The sequence below is a fragment of the Sesamum indicum genome, linkage group LG8 (genome assembly GCF_026168435.1).
Source record: "Sesamum indicum cultivar Baizhima isolate 11 linkage group LG8, ASM2616843v1, whole genome shotgun sequence".
NCBI lineage: Eukaryota > Viridiplantae > Streptophyta > Magnoliopsida > Lamiales > Pedaliaceae > Sesamum > Sesamum indicum.
The window spans coordinates 5,338,497-5,360,563 of record NC_142664.1 but is presented as its reverse complement, the minus strand read 5'-3'; the positions used below and the strand labels follow the sequence as shown (position 1 = coordinate 5,360,563).

The 22,067-nt window shown below is 34.7% G+C and overlaps 1 protein-coding gene and 1 long non-coding RNA gene across 7 annotated transcripts in view; one reads left to right on the top strand and one right to left on the bottom strand.

Moving 5' to 3' along the window:
• Positions 1-22,067, bottom strand: part of LOC148787134 (hAT transposon superfamily protein) — a gene marked incomplete at its 5' end in the record, with an annotated part of 83,605 nt that overhangs the window by 24,493 nt on the left and 37,045 nt on the right.
• LOC105167771 (uncharacterized) lies at positions 177-21,979 on the top strand. Of its 6 annotated transcripts, none has more exons than XR_016067010.1 (7): positions 177-237; positions 751-817; positions 4,210-4,352; positions 4,454-4,672; positions 5,150-5,340; positions 6,501-6,659; positions 9,350-10,431. It is a non-coding gene; the product is annotated as an uncharacterized LOC105167771 (long non-coding RNA). The 6 variants fall into 6 exon arrangements; XR_002287722.2 differs by lacking the exons at positions 177-237; positions 751-817 and adding exons at positions 2,148-3,030; positions 6,163-6,410; XR_002287721.2 differs by lacking the exons at positions 177-237; positions 751-817 and adding exons at positions 2,166-3,030; positions 9,102-9,210.

The following is a 22,067-nucleotide window of genomic DNA, read 5'->3' as shown; positions in this document are numbered from 1 at the left end:
TAAATAAATAAAATAATAATAATATTATATATATAAAAATAATATGTATATATATATAAGTAGAGAGAGAGAGAGTTGAGAGTGGAGGTGGGGCCCAATTCCCACCGCCTCACTCCCTCTTTGCCTTTTTTTTTTATTTTAGTTTGTATGTTGTTTTTAATATACACACAAACATATGCACATACAACACACACAGCAAATTGCAATTTTTTTGCGAGAGAAGAAAAACAGACGGAGGTAAGAAAATTGCTATTTTAATTTTTATTAATTTGTGTAATTATATTATTTAACTAGTTCATTTATTAAATATTGATTATATTAAGTGATATACTATTTAATCGGAGTACTTTATGATTTTAACCATTTAAATTAGTACCAACTTAAATACCAAAGCGGATATAAAAATAATATCGTTGGTTAATTAGATTATTAAATTTATTAGATTTGAATGTTGCTATAGCCAATTTATGTAATTCCATCGGAATGATTAACCAAATACGCAATTCTATGTATTATTGCTTAATTAAATTATATAATAGCGAGAAATTGGTAGAAAATTCATGGAAATATTCCAAAAATTATATTTAATAAATGGTATGTTAATAAAGCGGAAAAACGAAGATTTGTATTTCGATAGAAATGGAATATTAAAGAATTATTAGAAATTGTACAAATGATATTCAATATTATATTTTAAAGAAATTACGATATTCTCGATATATTAATTGTGTATGATATAACTTATTATAGGATACGGGGGTGAAGTAAAATGACTGACAATTAGTGACAGAGTAGAAAGAAACGTTGTAAGGTCGAGGTAAGTAAATAATTAGTATTATCTATATATGATTTCTGTATTTGTGGTTTTATTGTTATATGAATTTGTGGTTAATGTTGCCATTGATTTGTCTGAAATTATATAAGTGATGAATGATTTGATTTGATTGTCGATATTATGTACGTGGAATGAGGAAATACGTTGAAATACTATGTGTGTTGTTTGATGTGTTGTGGGTGTCTGAAAATGAGAGTGTAATGATATATTGTTTTACGTTACTAGTTGCTTACAAGAATGGTGATATGTGGAAATGAGGGAGTGGTGGAAATTGAATATAATTGTGGCGTGAATACCCCTTGACGTGTTGAAAATGCTATGTGCGAAAAGAAAATGCTATGTGCGCAATGAAAAGAGCTTTGATGCGATGCTATGTGCGAAAAGAAAATGCTATGTGCGAAATGAAACAGCTATGTGCGAGATTGATGAGCCGGCTGTCAAGGGGGTTCACTTGAATTTATATAACGGTGAGATTGAGTTGGCGGGAAAAACACAATATCACCTTCTGGTAAGCAAACTAGAAAAAAATGGAGTTTGGTTAGTTGTCTCATTATTGAGATAGTCATGTGGTGTAATAAAGTTGATTATGTTGGAATTAAATTGATTGTATTCCATTCGTGTTGCTTTTTTATCTTGTTTGGGCTATGGTTGACATGCATATATAGATAGGACTGGTTATTTGCTTACTGAGTGGCAGGCTCATTCCCCTGCTGACATTTTCTTTCAGAAATAGACTTTGAGGTGTCTGACTGTTGAAGAATAGGTCCACGCGCTATACCCAGGCAGGTCGGGCCAGTATGCAGTTTTCTCCTCTTTGTCAGTTAGAGTACAAACCACATTTTATTTGTACGGAGAGAATATAAGCGTACAGATTACTTGTGACGAATCACCTTGTGGTGTGTGATATGTATATATATATATAATGTTGTGGGTTGATAATACCTATTATGACGTTGGGGTTACGTATACACATGGATTAAATTATTATGTACATTTATATATATAAACACAGGGATTACAATAAGTATGACGTTTAGGGTAGGTATAGCCCTTGTAGCAAAGGGGGTGCTACATTTTCCATTTTCTTGTAGCCCAATCTATGTCCATTAGCCAGTCCCAATTTAGCCAGTTAAAGCGAACAAATTGTTGAATAGTTAAGGCACCGCCGGGTGTAGCCATTTCATATTTATATTGAGAGAGAGAAATCTATTTTATATTTATGAGAGAGAAACTCATTTCAATTTATATTGAGAGAGAGAGAGAGAACGCTTTATACAAGAAAAATAATAATTGAAGAAAATACAAGAATATGTTCACAAATTTGCCGGTAAAAACCCCCCAATCCACCGGTAAATCGAACAAAAGAAAAAATCCACCCCTCCTGAAAAACAAATCCATCGGTAAAAACCCTGAAAAAATCACCTCCTAATTCCATCATTTTACCATCTCCTCGCCCCTCCATCCACCCATTCTCAGCCTTTCACTCTCATTTTCGCTTCTCACCCAAAATACAGCGGAGTGAAAAACACTCAAAACCACAGCCAGAGAGAGGAAAGATCAGCAGACAGGGTCTTGGAATTTGGGATTTCTGCTCCGAGTGATTAACACTTTGGAGGGGGTTTTGCAAATTTGGGGTTTTTTCTCTGAGTGGTTAACGTTTTGGAGGGGGTTTTGTAATTTGGGGTTTTTTTCTCCGAGTGATTAAAGCTTTAGAGGGGGTTTTGCAATTTGGGGTTTTTTCTCCGAGTGATTAACGCTTGTTTGCTGATACTGATGCTGAAGTTCAGTCAGTATTTCCATGGCATGAGTGTCTTTCCATTAGCCGCAGCAACCTTTGGACTAAAAACTTTCTTCACGATTTTACAGCAATTTGGACAAAACCCCATGTTTAGCCCAGTTCCTAGTACAAGGAGATGGTGGAGGGTGATGAGAAGAAGGTGACTGTTAAGTGGTTTTATTAACAGAAAGGGTTTGGGTTTATGACTCCATCTGATTGAATCTGAAGGGTTTATGCGGCTTCAATGAAGGGGAGACAGTGGACTGCGCGCAGGGTGGCCGTTTGTTGCTTTCTGTGAGATGCAGCAGCAGAGGAAGCAGGTGGCGGACACAACACAAAGAAATCCAAGAAAGAAAAATCCCACTGATAAAAACCCTCAACACCATCCCTCTCTTCCTACCTCACTAATATGTTTGAAGTGAGTGCCAATCGGGTCTGAGATCTGTGTTGCTGAAGAAACCAATTAAAAACCCTTTTGTTTGTGATCCTAAATGTATGATTGATTTTTCATCTTGGATGTCCAGACACATTAAAACCATGGATAAAGCTAAATGATGATTCTGTGTAAATGAACACAATACTTACAATTAGGAAGCATTTCCACAACTTTTACTGGTGTAAGGGTTAACCAAATTCTTGTCTAAATAGTGTTGATTTCATGATTCTGTGTTAAAGATGCATATATGGTTTCTTGTACACAACAACTCGAGCACCTTTTGTATGGTTATTTAATTCTTGACTTCTTATAGTTAAAGAAGTACTTATCGTGATTACATAAAGGAAGAAATGGTACGACTTTTAGAGGGCTAAAGGTCATTTCTATTCTTGTGTAAGATTCTTGAAACATTATCTCTGATTTTCAGTAAATTTAAAGAGGTAAGAGTTTAGTAAACTTTACTTTCAATGAGTTCTTTTCCTTTCTCAGGTTGATGGTGTTACTCATATGTTTGGCCATTTTGTCAATGTTATGCACTTATCTTTATGAGGTTACTTTGTGACACATGTAATTAGTTGCTGCACTAATTAAGTTTCGATGATGTCAAATTTTTGGTCCATCTTAGTCGAATGTCGAAGTATTGTACATGCAGTTGTTAAAATAAATAAATCACATTATCACCTCGGCCAAACATCCTCTATTTAGTGCCTCATCTTCTCAGTAGGACATGAAGAGTACATTTAGTGCATTGATTATAATAAGATTAATTAGCTGTTTAACTTTTCTAATGCAATGCTCCCATTATGGTTGTAACCCTAGATATACTTCTGATCATAAAAGAAATATAGTTAAACTGAAATAGACCATCTTCTGGAATTTGTTGTCTTGCAGTCTTTTTTCTGTAATAAATCTGTACCTGAAATTTTCTATGCGGTACGTCAGATTATCCATGCTTGTTTTTAGAAATCAAGTATTGGGATGGATAGAGTAAAAATAATTGCATGCAAATAGTCATAGTTTTTTAATGAGCACCCTTTGTATGCTTTCCATAGCTTACTGTTTCTCTAATTATTCTTTTTTTCTTGATTGCTGCCATCATGACTTACCTTCTCATGAAGTGATCTTAACTATGCTTTCTTGACTTACTTTGAACTTTTACAGCTTGTATCTAAAGACGATTGCTTATAACAAATTTTCGTTTGCAAAGATTTGGCCGATGGCTGTTCAGTTTAAATACGGCAGTTAAATATTGACCAGCAAGGCGAATTTTGGGGTCGGCGATTGGCATGGCTCCCAAAGATAAGGTGTGACATAAGATGATGTATAACAACTTTATTTCCTCATTTGATGTTCTTTTGGTGGTTTTTTCGTGAACTGTGTTCTAAATTTGTTTTGTTACAAACAGATATCTAAGAAGTACGTCGAGATAGAGCTGCAACTTGGTAATTTAGAACGATGTAGGAAGCTGTATGAAAAATACTTGGAGTGGTCACCAGAGAACTGCTATGCATGGAGCAAGTTTGTTGAGTTGGAGAGATCCTTCGTGGAAATTGAATGAGCTAGAGCTCTTTTTGAGCTTGCAATTGATCAACGTGCGCTAGACATGCCTAAGCTGTTATGTAAGGTATTTGATCATTGCGTCGCCCAAACTTGAAGGGTATTTTCTGCTCTCACTCACACTATGTTGACACTTCGGTTCGATGCTAGCTTCCATCAAAATGGATCAGTGGATGGCAATAATTTATTTTACCAGTTCATTATATAAGGGTTCATTCTATCTAACTCAAGCACTTACTTCAAACTTTGCCCCAATATGTATTAAGAAAAAACATGGTTCTATTTTCTCTCTGAATCTACTATGCTCATATAGCCAAGCCTCATGCATATAATGCCATGTCACTAAGTACCAACATCAAACTGGTCCTTCAAATCTTTTGTATGTATGCATCTTCGAGTTTTTTCTTTGTCAATTAGGATTTTGTTATTTTGTAAGAATCGAATCTGGCCTTTTTTCAAATATAGCTATATAGCTCTACAGCCTCTGCTGTAGATTTGATGAATCAAATCAATGTGTATTGATTTTCTATTTATTCGGTGACAGGCATATATTGACTTTGAGACATCTGATGCTGAATATGAAAGACGAGAGGCTTTTGAACCGCACAAAACATTTGAAGGTGTGGATTAGTTATGCCAAGTTCGAGGCATCTGCTATGGATGAGGGCTTGCAGGAGTCAGACTTGCGTGGAAGTGATTATGAACAAAAGAGGAAATGCCTTCAGCAAGCCAGATGTAAAAATGAAATCCTGCAGATTTGTTATTTTCGTTATTGTGATCCTTGTGCCAGTTGTTCTCATTCTTAGTTTACTTCATGGTAGTGAACTAGGCCGTATATACCTGCTTTTCCTTGAAAGCCAATTGTTGATGTGCTATTACTCTTCTGAGTGGAAAGTCCCAACTGCAGTGAGCAGGTTTGGCTGCACTATTAATTGAATTGGGCTCCTGTAAAAAGGAAAAAAACACAAAACTCCTGTTAGGAGATTTGATCTATATGAAGCGCATACCAGAGGGGTCATATTAATAGAGTTCAAAAAAGATGTCAAGATATTGATTCACTGTCCCACATTATTAAATATATAACAGTTCATGTACTTTGATACTAGGAATTGGACAGTGTTTCTTTGTTACTGGACAAATGGAATTCTTATGTGGAACTCTCCAAAACTTATTTGCTGCCCTTCTTTAGCCAGTTAGAATGCTTATTCATGTTCATTTTCTTTTGAATCACATTGATATTCTTCTGGCTGCTGTTGTATTGTTGTTTGTCGTAAAATATGGGTTTTACTAGTACCCTCATACTTCATTTCAATCTTGGAGATACGTTCTTTATTTGGTCCTTCAGCATGTTGCCTTCATCTTGTGATGACTGCTTGCTAAAGAATATTTTGTATTTGATATCTAGAAAACCTAGCCATTATGTTGTTGTATAGCTTTTATCTTTAAGAATGGAAGGAATAGTAACTTATGTATGTGCAATCCATGTGAATTATATGGGATGAATGTTGCCAGTTATCAGATCCGTAGTTGAGAAATGTAACAATTCCTGCAATGCAGAAATGCTGGTGATGGTTTTTCCATCCTAGAATGTTAGCAGGCAGAGATATGCTCAGCAGCATGAATTGAGAGATTTGATGCACTGACTAGGATTCCGGAATGCAGAAATAAATACTTTTGCAATAGTATGGAAGAAGTTTATACTGTAAATTTCACAGCATGTCTATACAACAATCATTTATCATACCTTCCGTAGGTAGTCATACTACAACACAACTTTTGAAATGATTAATCAGCTTGTGAAATGGGTAGGTGTACATTTCTGTATGATAATTCCACATTATATAAATTTCCAATTTTGTTCGACTCCAACAAAGTAACCCATCCCATTATTGCAGAGTGCTGTTCTAGGAGCAAAGGATTTGCTTAAGCGATCAAATGGCATCGATTAATTGCACAGCAGAAAGGCAGGATAGAGCAAGGTTTCAAGGCAAAAGTTATGCTAAGGCGATCCCGTTACTTATGCGTTGTAGTTTTAGTTTGTGATCTTCTTGAAGGTAAGTTTCGCAGTTCTCATATGTAGAAAAATTTTCTATGCTTAAATTCATCTATTCTTTTAGTTTATTTAGCTCATCATTTCTAATTAATACATGCTGACAATAGAATAAGATTAGAAAGAGATGCAAAGTTCTACAGAATGTAGTTACTTATTTCAGAAAAATAAACGAAGATTTGAGTGACTTGTGCTCTGTACAGGTTATGAGATATTACTCCTATTGGATTAGATTGACTTGATTGACAATCTTTCTTGTAATAAAGTAACAAGAAATTAGAGCCTATTATTCACTGTGACAATAGAATTAGATCAGCCAGGGAATTATTCTATTGGAATGTGGATATGTGGGGATTCAAAATTTTTATTTGGGGGTTGACATTTTTTATTGAACACCGATCTTGTGAAGGAAGTTGGTGTGTCTTGAGAAAAAATATGCGAATTATCTTGTGGTAGAACATGAATTTTCTGAATGTTGTCTTGTTATATCCCTTAGATTATTAGGATATTTTGGTTTAAGTCGTGATAAGTTGGAGAAACGAGCACTAGTGGCATATAAAAAAAATAAGTTGTGTGAAGTGTGTTCCATTGATTGCATCAAATAAATAATGTTCAAGAATCAACACAAAAGTCCTTTGTGTGAGCTTTTGTACCTAAGCACTTCCATTTAAATAGTGCTGCTACATCTCTTTTGATTGAGGGCATCAAACATAGTGTGTCCATTCTAGAACTTGCTTGTGTAATACATTTTGAGTCCACATTCTTGTAAGATTGGTGTATGAAAGTGATAAGGGCACTTAGGAAAACCCCATTAACCTGAAAACAGCCTACCTTGACTTCACGCATAGAAAAACTCATTTGAGCCTTGGCTTTTCTTTTCTTGGTTAAACCACATGATAAGCCAAATTATCTCCTTCTTTGTTATTTCCTCAAGTGACTTTTGAACCCATTCAAGGGATGTTGTCGGCTTGGTTGCTTGTAAATTGACATGAAAATAAGTGAATGAAATGATTCAAGTTGTATACGAGGGCTGCTTTCCTAGCCCCAAGGAAAAGAAAGAAAGAAATGAAGAAACCAAAAAAAATAAGAAAAGAAAAGAAAGAAGAAGAAAAAAGAAAAGAAAAAAAAGAAGAAAAAAGAAAAGAAAGAGGAACAGATTCAAAAAAAGAAAGAGAAGAGAAACATGAAAGAAAGAAATGGAAAGGAGGAAATGAAAAAAATGATCAAACACAAAGAAAGAAAGAAGGAAGGAAAAGAAGGGGAAAAAAAAGAAAGAAGAAAAGGTTCTGAAAAAGGAAGAGAAACAGAAATAGAAAATGAAAAGTTTGAGTAGTTTGATTGTTCATATCACTTGAATCGATTTGAAGGGAAATGAGCTTCGAAGGATGAGCAACTAGGTCGGCTTCACTCCTTTGAATTAATAAGCCACATTCGACCTTTGCTTTTCCACACCTTGTCCTAAACCCCATTACAACCCATGGAAAGACCCTTTGATTCATGCATTAATTTGAATTTTTTTGGTGGAGGAGATTTGATTCACAAGCAAGCTTATGGTAATGACATGCTATGTATTGATTTGAGTGGAACCCAAATTCTCAAACACTTCGAGTGATTAGAGTGATACCCTTGTGAGAGTGTTGAGACTTGTTTCATTTGATTTTGATAAAGTCAATGGGATACTTGTGTGTTCAATGTTGTGCTACAAGTGCTTGTTCTCAATAGTGCTATCTCTTCTTAAACTATTAAGTCATGTTAGTCTAGGGGTATATTTAACTAATAGGAAAGGAAATTTGAGACTTGCTACTTGGATAATTCGTGAATTTTGATTGAGACATGCTTGAGGGTAAGCGTGGTTTCAGTGTGGGGAATTTGATAAAATATATTTCAACCCTCCTATGCGTGCTTATTTTGAGTAATTGGGGGGAATTTTATTGTATATGTCAGTGTTGTTGAGTTACCCCAATTTCCAAGAAGATGGGAGTGTAAGGTAGGTGATAATTTTTTATACATCACAATTTGAAATTATAGGAGCCAGATTAAATTCTTGTGTTATTGGGCTAGGTGGATTTTTGTCTAAAGTTCAAAGCTAGCTTGTCTCATAATTAATATTGTGTGTTGTCGTTTTCAGCCCCTGCATTTGTGTTTCTAATAATTAGTTCACTAATGGGATCAAGAGAAGCATTTAGGTGAATACTACTTTCCTATTCCTTTTGTCAATCTACGAGTCCATTTTTTTTTTCACCCAAAAACATTGAGGTGGAGTTAATCTTAATTGGTTAAATTCGCTACACAAAGAGAATTGCGTGAGATTACAACAAAATGTGGAAACCGTTATGGTCCTCTTGGATGATATGTTAAAACTGATTGTACTACTTCTGATAGTGCATATGCTAAAATCTTTCAATATACAACCTCGAGAGTTCATGGCCTCTGCCATTTTGGGCAGTCGGAGTTGGCTTCTTCAAAAATAGGCTTCTGGAATTCATAATTGGAATGACATGTGGTGACGTTTTTGAGAACTTTGCAGTCTCTTTTTTCAAGCATAAAGGCAATAGGTAAATTGTCTTTTGTCCTTCATGTTTATAAAAATAATTTCTCTTTTCTATCTTTTTACATTATGATTTTCCATTATTTCGTTCTATTAGATGAAATTTAGCAATTTTATTTTATAGAATGAATCTACTCGTGTGGTAGGCACTGTGCTCTTCCGTGCTTGGACTCAGGTCGAAGTTTGTCACTTTTACCATCCTCTGACAACAACATTGCAACCACTTGATAGGACTTGGCAGCGAATGAAAACACTTGCTGAACTAAGGATGAAAAAAACCCTCCAAACAAGGATTCACTTTACATGGTGAGAACATCCAATTATAACTCCTTTCTTTCCTAATCCAACCTTAAGAAAGAAATAGAAATTGATTAATAAACAAATTGAGGGGTACTTCTACACAGGTAGATTGTATTTTAATTGGTGATTTTAAAAAATTTATTCTTTAATATGTTTTGTTATTTATTAAGTTTTAGCTTTATTATTTTACATTTATGCTCCATGCACAACTTTATAATTAAATGTTATCATATGTAGACTAAGAAGATAATTTTTTTTATTAAAAGCTATTTAGTATTATTCACCTCGTTAATAAGTTTTAATTGACTTAAAAAATTAGAACTACTAATAGTCGTCTTTTCAGTTAAAAGCTACTAAAATTATATTTAGGTGGTAGTAGTACTATCATTTTATAACTAATTCTCATTATTAATAAAAATAGTCCTTAAGGGTATAAATGTCTTCTCACACTTTTGTCTATGTAGTTTAAAGAAATTTAGGATTATTAGATAGCTTATTTTTCTATTAAAACTTTGTCTCTTGACAAAATTTTATTTATTATTAAAAAGAGTTAAGTTATTATTCACAGTTTTTATGTATAATATAGACAAAGATTACCTAATTTTATTTAATCAAAATATTATTTATTATTCGGTGTTGGATCCAGTATGAGAATGGAGGTAATCCTTTCATCTTTTGATGGCTCCTTTATGCATTTAGTTATTGAGGTGAGTATGTTTCTTCTTCACTCTACACAAAACTCTTGTTTGCAGTTTTTGATTTGTTGCGTTTGCTTTCCGGGTGTTACTGATACATAATTGAACATGTGTACTATTTGTGCCTTCAACATGTTTATGGAATATGGCATTTGCCTTTGATGATTCCACCTTCCTAGAGTAGGTGGATAATTTTCCTCAAATGTAATCAATAACTAGACATGCTTATATTTCGTTGTGGATACATCAGATGATACAAAACAATAACAAAGTAACTGAGAAATAGAAAGGAAAGGATACTGATGTTAAGTTACCCCAATTTTGTGTAAGTTGGGAGTATAAGGTATGTGATAGTGTTTGAAACATTACAGTTGGAAGTTATAGGAGTCAGATTCAACTCTTGTGTTATTGTGTTTGGTCGATTTTTGTCTAAAGTGTTATCGTACTGTTTTTCACTAGAATTGGGATTGATGTGTTTGAATCCTTGTATAGATGTTAAAATTGTTTGTGGTATTTCTGAGAGAGCATATGCTAAAATCAGTCATTGATAGCCTGGAAAGTTGCTGGCCTCTACCATTCTGGGCAGAGTCAGTTGGCTCCTTCAAAAACAGGCTTTTGTAACTCATAATTGGAATGACATGTGAAGAGGTTTTGGATAACTCTTTAGTCTCTTCACCAGCATAGAGAGAAAAGGTAACTTGCCTTGTGGCATTCATGATCGCATTGTGGCATGTGAATTGATTCGGTTCAACACATTGTTGCCTGACTTTCTGAATTTGTTCCAAGTATTAAAACTCTACTGTTGCTCTCCATTCTTTAGCTTTTGGGTGTGTAGGTTACACATTCAACCAAAATATAACCTTGTAAGAATCCTAGGTTGTTCCAAAAAGAGTTCTAGATTGTAAGATGAGAATTGCTAGGTTGTTACAAAAAGATTATGTTTTCCTCCTTTCCCCCCATACATCGTAAAACTCTTAAATACTACTTTCCTATTGTGGCATGTGAATTGATTCGGTTCAACACATTGTTGCCTGACTTTCTGAATTTGTTCCAAGTATTAAAACTCTACTGTTGCTCTCCATTCTTTAGCTTTTGGGTGTGTAGGTTACACATTCAACCAAAATATAACCTTGTAAGAATCCTAGGTTGTTCCAAAAAGAGTTCTAGATTGTAAGACGACAATAGCTAGGTTGTTACAAAAAGATTATGTTTTCCTCCTTTCCCCCCATACATCGTAAAACTCTTAAATACTACTTTCCTATTTCTTTTGTCAATCTAGGGAATTACTCTGTAGGAATGTGTGTGAGGATTCAAAATTTTTATTTGGGGGTTGATATTTTTTAATGAACACCGATCTTGTGAAGGAAGTTGGTGGTGTATCTTGAGAAAAATATGCGAATTATCTTGTGGTAGCACTTGAATTTTCTGAATGTTTTCTTGTTATATCCCTTGGATAAATAGAATATTTTGGTATAAGTCGTGATAAGTAGGAGAAAGGAGCACTAGTGGCATACAAAAAAATAAGTTGTGTGAAGTGTGTTCCGTTGACTGCATCAAATGAACAATGTTCAAGAATCAACACAAAAGTCGTTTGTGTGAGCTTTTGTACCTAAGCACTTCTGCTTAAATAGTGCTCGTACATTTCTTTTGATTGAGGGAATCAAACTTATTGTGTCCATTCTAGAACTTGCTTGTGTAATACATTTTGAGTCCACATTCTTGTAAGATTTGAGTCCACATTTGAGTAGTTTGATTGTTCAAATCACTTGAATCTATTTGAAGGGAAATGAGAAAGATGAGCAACTAGGTCGGCTTCAGTCCTTTGAATTAATAAGCTACAATTCGACCTTTGTTTTTCCACACCTTGTCCTAAACCCCATTACAACCCATGGAAAGACCTTTTGATTCATCCATTAATTTGTATTTCGTTGGTGGAGGAGATTTGATTCACAAGCAAGCCTATGGTAATGACATGCTATGTATTGATTTGAGTGGGACCCAAATTCTTAAACACTTTATGAGTGATTAGAGTGATACCTTTGTGAGAGTGTTGAGATTTGTTTCATTTGATTTTGATAAAGTCAATGGAATACTTGTGTGTTGAATATTATGCTACAAGTGCTTGTTCTCAGTATTGTTGTCTCTTCTTAAACTATTAAGTCATGTTATTGTAGGGATATACTTGACTGACGTGAAAGGAAATTTGTGAATTGCCACTTGGATAATTCGTATATTTGAATTGGGACATGCTTGAGGGCAAGCATGGTTTTAGTATGGGGAATCTACTAATTATATTTTAAGGCTCCTATGCATGCTTATTTCGAGTCATTGCGAAGGATTTTATTGTATAGGTTAGTGTTGTTAAGTTATCCAAATTTTCTCGAAGATGGGAGTGTAAGGTAGGAGATAATTTTTTACACATGACAATTTGAAGTTATAGGAGCCAGATTAAACTATTGTTTTATGGTGCTAGGTGGAATTTTGCATGTCTTATATTTAATGTTGTTTGTTGTTTACTTCACTAATAGGATCAAGAGTTTAGGTAAATACTATTTTCCTCTTCCTTTTGTCAATCTGGGGGTCCATTTTTTTCACCCAAAAACACTACGGTGGAGTTAATCTTAACTGGTTAAATTCGCTGCACAAAGAGAATTGTATGAGATTACAACAAAATATTGAAACTGTTATGGTCCTCTTGGAGGATATGTTAAAATTGATTGTGCTATTCCTGATAGTGCATATGCTAAAATCTTTCAATTTACAACCTCGAGAGTACATGGCTTATGTCATTCTGGGCCGTCTAAGTTAGCTTCTTCAAAAACAAGCTTCTGGAACTCATAATTGGAAGTGGCATGTGGTGATGTTTTTGAAAACTTTGTAGTCTCTTTTTCCAAGTGTAAAGACAAAATGTAAATTGTCTTTTGTCCTTGATGGTCTTAAAATATTACTTTTTCTAGCTTTTTACATTATGATTTTCCATTATTTTTGTTGTGTTAGATGCATTATTAATTAATATTACATGTAAACTTAGCAATGTTATTTTATAGAATGAATCTGCTTGTGTGGTAGACACTGTGCTCTTGCGTGCTTGAACTCAAGTCAAAGTTTGTCACTTTTACCATCCTCTAACAACAACATTGCAACCACTCCATAAAACTTGGCGGGTAATGAAAACACTTGCTGAACTAAGGATGGAAATAAACCTTCGAGTGCTAGTCAACAAGGATTCTTTTTACACGGTGAGGATATCCAGTTATAACTCTGCTTTCCTACTCCAACCTTAAGAAAGAAATAGAAATGGATTAATATAAACAAATTGAGGGGTACTTCGAACACAGGAAGTTTGATAATTTTTGGTGATTTATAATATTTATTCTTTAATATGTTTTGTTATTTATTAAAGTTTTAGCTTTAGTTATTTAAGTTTATGCTCCATCAACAACTTTATAATCAAATGTTATCATATGTAGATTAATAAGATACTGCTTTTTATTAAAAAAATATTTAGTATCACTCGCCTCTTTAATAAGTTTTAATTGACTAAAAACATTAGAACTACTAAATAGTCGTCTTTTCAGTTAAAGTTTAGGTAGTACTATTCTTTTATAACTAATTCTCATTTATTAATAAAAATAGTCTTTTTAAGTGTATAAATATGGTCTCACACTTTTATCTATGTAGTTTAAAGGGATTTAGGATTATCAGATAGTTTCTTTTTCTATTAAAACTTTGTCTCTTGAAAATTTTTTATTTATTATTGAAAAGAGTATTGAGTTATTATTTACAGTTTTTATGTATAATATAGACAAAGATTACTTGATTTTATCTAATCAAAATATTATTCATTACTCAGTGTTGGATCCAGTATCAGAAAATGGAGGTAATCTTTTATCTGTTGATAGCTCCTTTATGCACTTTGTTATTAAGGTCATGTTTCTTCTTCACTCTACACAGAACACTTGTTTGCAAGTTTGCCTTCAGCATGTTTATGAAATATGGTATGGCCTTTGATGAGTGTGCTCCCAGGAGTAGGTGGATATATAATATATTTTTCACAAATGTAATCAATAACTAGACATGCTTATATTTTCTTATGAATACATCAGATGATTATAAACGATAACAAAGTAACTGAAAAGGATACTGATGTTAAGTTACCCTAGTTTTGTGGAAGTTGGGAGTGTAAGTTATGAGATAGTTTTTGACACATTACAGTTGGAAGTTATAGGAGTCAGATTTAACTCTTGTATTATTGTGTTAGGTGGATTTTTATCTAAATGGTTATTATTACTCTTTTTCACCAGAACTTGGATTGATGTGTTTGAATCCTTGTATAGATGTTAAAATTGATTGTGGTGTTTCTGAGAGAGCATATGCTAAAATCAGTTAATTGATAGCTTGGAGAGTTCATGACCTCTACATTCTGGGTAAAGTTAGTTGGCCCCTACAAAAACAGGCTTTTGTAACTCATAACTGGAATGACATGTGAAGAGGTTTTGGATAACTTATAGTCTATTTACCAGCATAGAGAGAATAGGTAACTTGCCTTGTGGCATTCATGATCTTTTTCTGCATTGTGGCATGTTAATTGTTTCGGTTCAACACCTTGCTGCCTGTTTGAATTTGTTTCAAGTGTTGAAACTCTATTGTTGCTCTACCTTCTTTAGCTTTGTGGTGAGTAGGTTACACATTCAACCAAAATATAACCTTGTAAGAATCCTTGCTTTGTTCCAAAAAGAGTTTTAGATTGTAAGATGATGATTGCTAGGTTGTTACAACAAAAAGACTATGTTTTCCTCCTTTTCTCCCTTATATTGTAAAACTCTTAAAAATATTACTCTTGTCTATCTTTTACATTATGATTTTTTCCCAATATTTTCATTAGACACTGTCACGGGCGGACTCTCTGGTCACGCAGCGGAATATATTTTTCGCCCGTGCGGCGTCTCAGGTTTCACCCAACCTTCGACCAGCCTTCGCACATCTCAGAGTTTACCGACTGTTCGTCGCGTGTCTTCGACACTGAAGCTCGCTAGCACGACATCTGAACGCATCCCTGCGCAGCACCGCGTGCCTTTGCGCTCGCCTATCCAAAATGCCCATGTTCGCCGAGGCTCTCGGCACACACGCCTTAGCGTCTCTTAGCCACCGGCCCCGACTAGCTAGTCTGCCGCCATGCGTCTCGCCCACAATCTCGGAACCCGCCGACGCATCCCTCGATGGCAAGGAGCATCCTCGCTCTGCCTCGGCATTACGGCGCTCCGCATGCGCCCGCAACGCCCGTCTCATGTCCAATGCACACTCGGGGCATCCTTGGCGCACGCCTTCGTCGTGGCCGTCTTTTATGCCTCGCCCGAGTAGGACCGCACCTTAAGTCCGAGGCCCACGTGATATGCCGACATCCTGCCTTAATCCCGCATGGCATGCCCGACATGCCTTCTTGCCTTTCGGCGTGGCTACATAACTTGCCCACAATGCGGCGTCGCTCCACGACCGCTCATCTTGGCCAACGGACCCCCATGGACGGCTAGAACCCGATAGCGCGTGCCATGAGTTGGATCACGAGGTCTTGGAGTGCTTGCCTCGATCACCCATTCGCACGAGAGGTGTTGCCCCAAATATCTCGCAGCCCGCGGAGCAACCTTGCACGTCACACGGAACCTCTCGGCCGCATTTGTGCCCAACGTAGGCCGTCCTGGCCCTACGCTGCCCGTCCGGTTCCCATGTCTTTCGGGGACTCTAAACACTCCTTTGAGATGCCTAGAGCCGGCCCTTGGAGGCCCCCAACATGCCCCCAAGAGATGCTCATTTAGTGCCGACGTTGCCTACCGCCACTGCCGTCGTGCACGGGGAGGGCCGGCTGGAGCTCACCGCATCATACCCCCTTTATAATAGGCTTAAGAAAGTTTTTCCTATTTCCAGCAGTAGACATTGAAAGGGGTTGAGGAGCGCACCTTTTTCGTATCTCCCTCAACCGATGTCCAAATCACGTGCCGCTTGAACCGTAGCGTAGCCTACGACTTCTACATCATAACTCTTGAATTTCAGCCCCATCCGATCATCCATCGCTGAGGAATTGCCCACGCAATATTCTGAAATTACAGTCTCGCCACTGCACTGGCAGACTCTGAAGATCATCGTCGTTTTCTACCCAAACGGAACCGTCTACCTCTGAAACATCTTGGAGGTGTTCCCAACACTCCAAGGATCTCGCCATAGAAACAGTTTTGCAAATCTCGAAAGATAAAGCACTCTGCTTCACGCATTTCTCTCCTGCTCGCGCGCAGGGTGGCGCCTGATCGTCGCCCTTATATCTCCTTGCCCAAACGTCCTCGGAATGACTTCATACTTGGCGGATAGCATCCCCACACATCAAGGAAGTTCCCATACGAACAGTTTTGCAATCCCCAATCGGTAAGAGTCTCTGCTCGTAGGCCGTTTGCGCACCTGCGTGCCGGCCGGCATCCCCTAGCCGCCCGCACGTCCTCCGCAAGTCACTGCCGGCCGTCTTGCCCAAGGAGCGGCCAGTGACATTCTCCCCCACTCGATCCGTTGACGTCCTCGTCAACACATACACGAAGGATTGAGGTGTATGCTGTGCCCAATACTCTCTCTCAGTATCGCGCGACACCAGACCGTCCTCCTACTCTTTCGAGCACTTCGGTCGTGAAGTGCCTCTTCAGCACCCCACGTAATCTCCCCACAAACGGTGCCTCTGCCGCACCTGATGTGATCATCTCAATGCAAGTGGAAGTCCGTGTACTCGTCGACACCCTCTTCCCAAATCTGTGCTAAGCTCCCCCACAAAACATAGTGCCTCAAACGCACTCGATTCATCACGAAAATTCAAAGCGGAAGTCTGTGCCTCTCTCTGCACTCTCTTCCCAAAGTGGCGGGTAGCTCTCCACAATCGTGCCTCAATGCACTGCATTTCTCATTGTCTGCTCGAGTTGGAAGTCTGTGTACTCCTCTACACTCTCTTCCCCAATGTCGCTCAATCGATAATGGAGTCTGTGTGCACGCTTCACACTCTCTCCCCCACTCGAGGTGTTGCCGTCCTCGGCAAACACTCATACCCGCCGCTGCGGTTGTTCACACTTGAACCAACTTAAACGCCCATGGGCCGGTTGCCCCAAACTATCGGAACCACGCCTCTCGTGGACCGAGCGTCTCTGCAAAGAGTCCTCTCTTGACTCAGCACAAAATAAGGTCACTGCCCTCAAAGATTGCGGGACTGGGATTTTCATTCACAACGCAACACAAGGCTAAGATTTCTGAATCCTCGCCCAACTACAAAACTCAAGCTCAAATCCCTGCCTGCTAGCACCCACAAGAAGGGGATTTTCAACCCCCAGCCCGACCGTAAACTCGAATTCCATTTCAAGCCCGGCCGCAAACTCGAATTTAATTCCTAGCCCGGCCGCAAAGCCCAAGCATCATCGATTTTATAGTCCCAACCCGCGTGCTTGGACCCAGGTCGAAGTTCATCGCTTTTTACCATCCTCTGACAACAACATTGCAACCAGATAGACTTGGCAGGGAATGAAAACGACTTGCTGACCTAAGGATGGAAAAGAAACTTAGGATTCACTTTACATGGTGAGAACATCTAGTTCTAACTCCCTTCCTTTCCTACTCCAACTTTAAGAAAGAAATAGAAATGAATTAGTAAACAAATTGAGGGGTACTTCTAATAAAGGTGATAAATTTTTACGTGATTTTATAATACTTATTCTTTAATATATTTTGTTATTTATTAAAGTTTTAGCTTCAATATTTTATGTTTGTGCTCCATGGACAACTTTATAGTAAAATAAACTATAGTATATTTAGGTAGTACTATCCTTTTATAACTAATTCTCATTTATTAATAAAAATAGTCCTAAAGGGTATAAATGTCTATCTATGTAGTTTAAAGGAATTTAGGGTTATCAGATCTTTTCTTCTTCTTTTGTTTTTTTTAATTGAAACTTTGTCTCTTAACAAATTTTTATTTATTAATAAAAATTGTATCAAAGTTATCATTCATAGTTTTTATGTATAAGATAGACATAGATTACTTGATTTTATTTAGAGATTTCTATACTTATTTATTTTTGTTGACATTAATTTATTCTTTTATGTCATAAAAAAAATATTTTTGTGTATTTATTTATATTTAATATTATTTTCATAATATAAATTTTTTATCATCAATTAATGCAAGAGATGCATGGACCATTTGCTTTTTATAATGGAGTATTTTCAATTTGGCCCATTAGAACTTTTATTGTCATGTTTGTACCTCATTAATGTGTTACATATTTATTTTATATTTTTATAAAGAGATTATTTATGTTTTTGTTTCGTAAGATTAATTAAATTATCAAATAATATTTGGGGAAGAAAATTGATGAGGCTAACTTTATTAAATCGAAATTAAACTTATCTTTTTATTTTTTATATGTATAGAATATTAACTGAAATATTAAATAATTTTAATATTCATTTACTTTTGTTAATTTTAATTTATTTCTTCATAAATTTAGTATTGGGAAAAATATATCCGCATATCCGAACATGCAAACCAAAAAGTGCTTAACTTATTAAAAAGGTTGGGGACAAAATGCAAATGATTCAATACATCTGATGCATTTATTAATAATAAAAAAAATTAAATTATAAAAAAAATGCTAAGTGAAAATGACTTTATTTTTGTTAAAAATATAAATAAAAAATTAATAAAAGGTCTGAACATGAGAACCAAAAGTCCTTAAATCAAAATATAAATTATCTCCCGAGCCAAATTAAAATTATCTCCTTATAAAAATATTGATGGCAAGGTGCAAATAATCCCGTAATTCTTTGCATGTAATTAAAAATTATGCAAATAACATTAAATAGAAATGAGATTTTTTGTTAAAATTATAAATAGAAAATTAATACATAAATATGCAAAAAATATATATATTTTCCTTAATGCTAAAATTATAAAATAATAAGTTAAGATAATTTTAGTTAAAAACACAAAATAAATGTATAATATATTGGTGAGGTCCAACCATGGAAACAAATGACACAGTGGCCAAATTGAAATAATTCCTTTATTTTGACTAGAATTGAAGGTAGGGGAGCAAGCCCAATTTCTCTTGCATTAGAATTTAAATTATGATTAAATAGAAACGAATTTTTTATTGTAAAAAGTAAATAAATATGCCAAGAAATATATTTTTCTTAAAATTAAATGTATAAAACAAAAGTCAATAAGTATATTATTTAGTTTTGGTTTTGGTTTAATAAATTAAGCACTTTTCTCATGTTCGACCCCTCATCAATTTTAATCTCCAAATTTTTTGTAATAGATAGAAAAGTGATAAATAAATACACAAAATATATATATATATTTTCTTAAGATTAAATTTATATAACAATAAATGAAGCTTTATAAAGAAATCTCTTATTATTTGATTGTATGCACGATAATTTTAGTTTTTTGTAATGAGTACTCTGAGTTAATTGATCAAAATTGATGACTCCGACCAAAAGTCTCCAATTTATAAATTATCCTTTTGTAAAAACATAAATAAATATGCAATCTCATGGGAACAGATTGGGGACAAAATGCAAAAAATGATAACACTTAATAACTTGCACATAACATTAAATAGACTAAATTTATAAGAGAATCAATTAAGATTAGCATTGAAAATCTTTTATTATTTAAAAATTTGTAGAAAATCGATCGAAATTGTCAATTTTAGACTTTTATTGGATTAATTATGTTTTTTTCCCTCCTCACTGATGGAGATGATTGATTTCAAGAATGTTTTGGGACCAAAAGAGGTCCAGATATGAGAACTAAGTGTCTTAACTTAAAGAATTAAATAAAAATTATTCCTTATATAAATATGTTTATTCAGAAAAATTATAAAAGGCAATAAAAAAATATGATTGGTGATATTTTAAGTTATGTGAAAAAAATGAATAACTGTTGTAAATAAGGGGTGAATTATGTTGTCTAAAGAAGGGGCTTAAATGCTTAAAATTTCTCGATGTTTTAAAAAATTTGTTATAAACTCTTCTTCGCTTTAAAAATAGGCGAAAAATTCTCCTATATTTTATTAATATTGTTTACTTGGTCCTTTCTGTTAAATTGACTCAACGACGTTAGTTTTTTCTTTTTATATGACTGCGATGCTTTTTTATTATGTATTATTTCTTATCTTAATGACCGTTGAATTTATTAAATAATGATTGCCAGATCTGATCAGTTAATTTCAATTGTGAGATTTTAAAAATAAAAAATTTAAATTAAACAAATAATTAAAAATATAATTATATATAAAAAAAAGTAAAAAAAAAACCCCACCACCTCCACAACCACCGCCACCCCAACCCCTCCAAATGGGGAAATGGTGACTAGATGGGGGTGATAGAGCGGGGGCAACATTACCCCATCATCGGCCCTAAATTTGATGACATCGCCGTTCTAAAAGTGACTACAACTAAACTCGTCGACTTCAGTTAATTAAATATATATTTTAGTTGATTAAGAATAAATTTAAATAATTATAATAATTATTGTATTTAAATTAATTTAAATATATATTTTAGTTAATTATGATTTAAAATTATATAATTATTATATTTAAATTAATTTATAACTTATAATTATTATAATTGCTGAATATTTATCTAAATTTCAAAACAAAATTAAGTATATTAGACTTTGTAATGTAATTTTTTATACTTAATATAAATATATTTAAGAATAAAAGAATTTATATTTTTAGAAGAGAGAAAATACAAAAAATAAAAAATAAAAAAAATCAAATATAGTAATTTTAGATACAATATAAGGGCAATTACAGACGAAACAAAAATCAAAACATGCAAATAATCAAATTCAGATGCACTTCAGGTGCGTGCACCACCTTGCTTTAGTTTCTGTCCACAAGGCTTTTTTTTTTTTTTTTTTTTTAAATTAGGGTGTTTTTGGCTTTTTTTAACACAAAAAAAGTGCTAGCTATTTCAGAACAAAAACAAGAGTGTAAATTTTTATTTTTATTTTTGTTCCTAAAGTTTTTGTGTCATGATTTTGATCCTTAATTTATACAAATTCTTATAAATTTGGTTATACTAACAAATTTTGGAATAAATTGACAATAAACATACGAAAAAATTGCATAAACCCCAAAATTTAGCTAAAAACTCCCTGTGTTAAAAGAATAGGCAAAAAAACCCATGTTTTTCAAAATGTTGCATACTCTCCCCTTTCATTAGATAAACTCTAATGACGTTAAATTTTTGCTAAATTGACCGTTATATCCTTTTTATAACAATCATTGATGAATGTAAAAAATAAACGGTCCAAATCTTAAGTAATTTAAATATATTTTTTATTTATATATATTTATATATACATTATATATAACGTATGTATATTATATATACTATTTTTTCAAAATCTTCCCTCTAAAATTCCTGCGTCATTTGAAAGAATTTCTGGCCATAGTTTACACCATTGGAATCCTCTCCTTAAGGCGAACCATCAATTTGAACTTTCATTGATCGGAAAGACTGGGCTCCGAGTAGGACCGTCAAAGCTTCTTGACTTCTATTCATCGTCGTTCGGATGAATTCCGGCTTGGGACCACCACCATTAGACTCGCCTCAACCTGAAGATTCAAATGAGACCAACCTTGCTTATTTTCATCAAATTTTTGCTGAAATTAAAAAATTTTAAATTTATTTCTGTCGTGAAATTTGTCGCCGCCGTTTTGCAGGCTTTTGGACGAATCAGAATTGATACTACCACCATTCGATTCTCTCGTCGAGACGATTCCAACAAGATCAATTTTCATCACCGTTGGCGTCGGAGAAGACAATG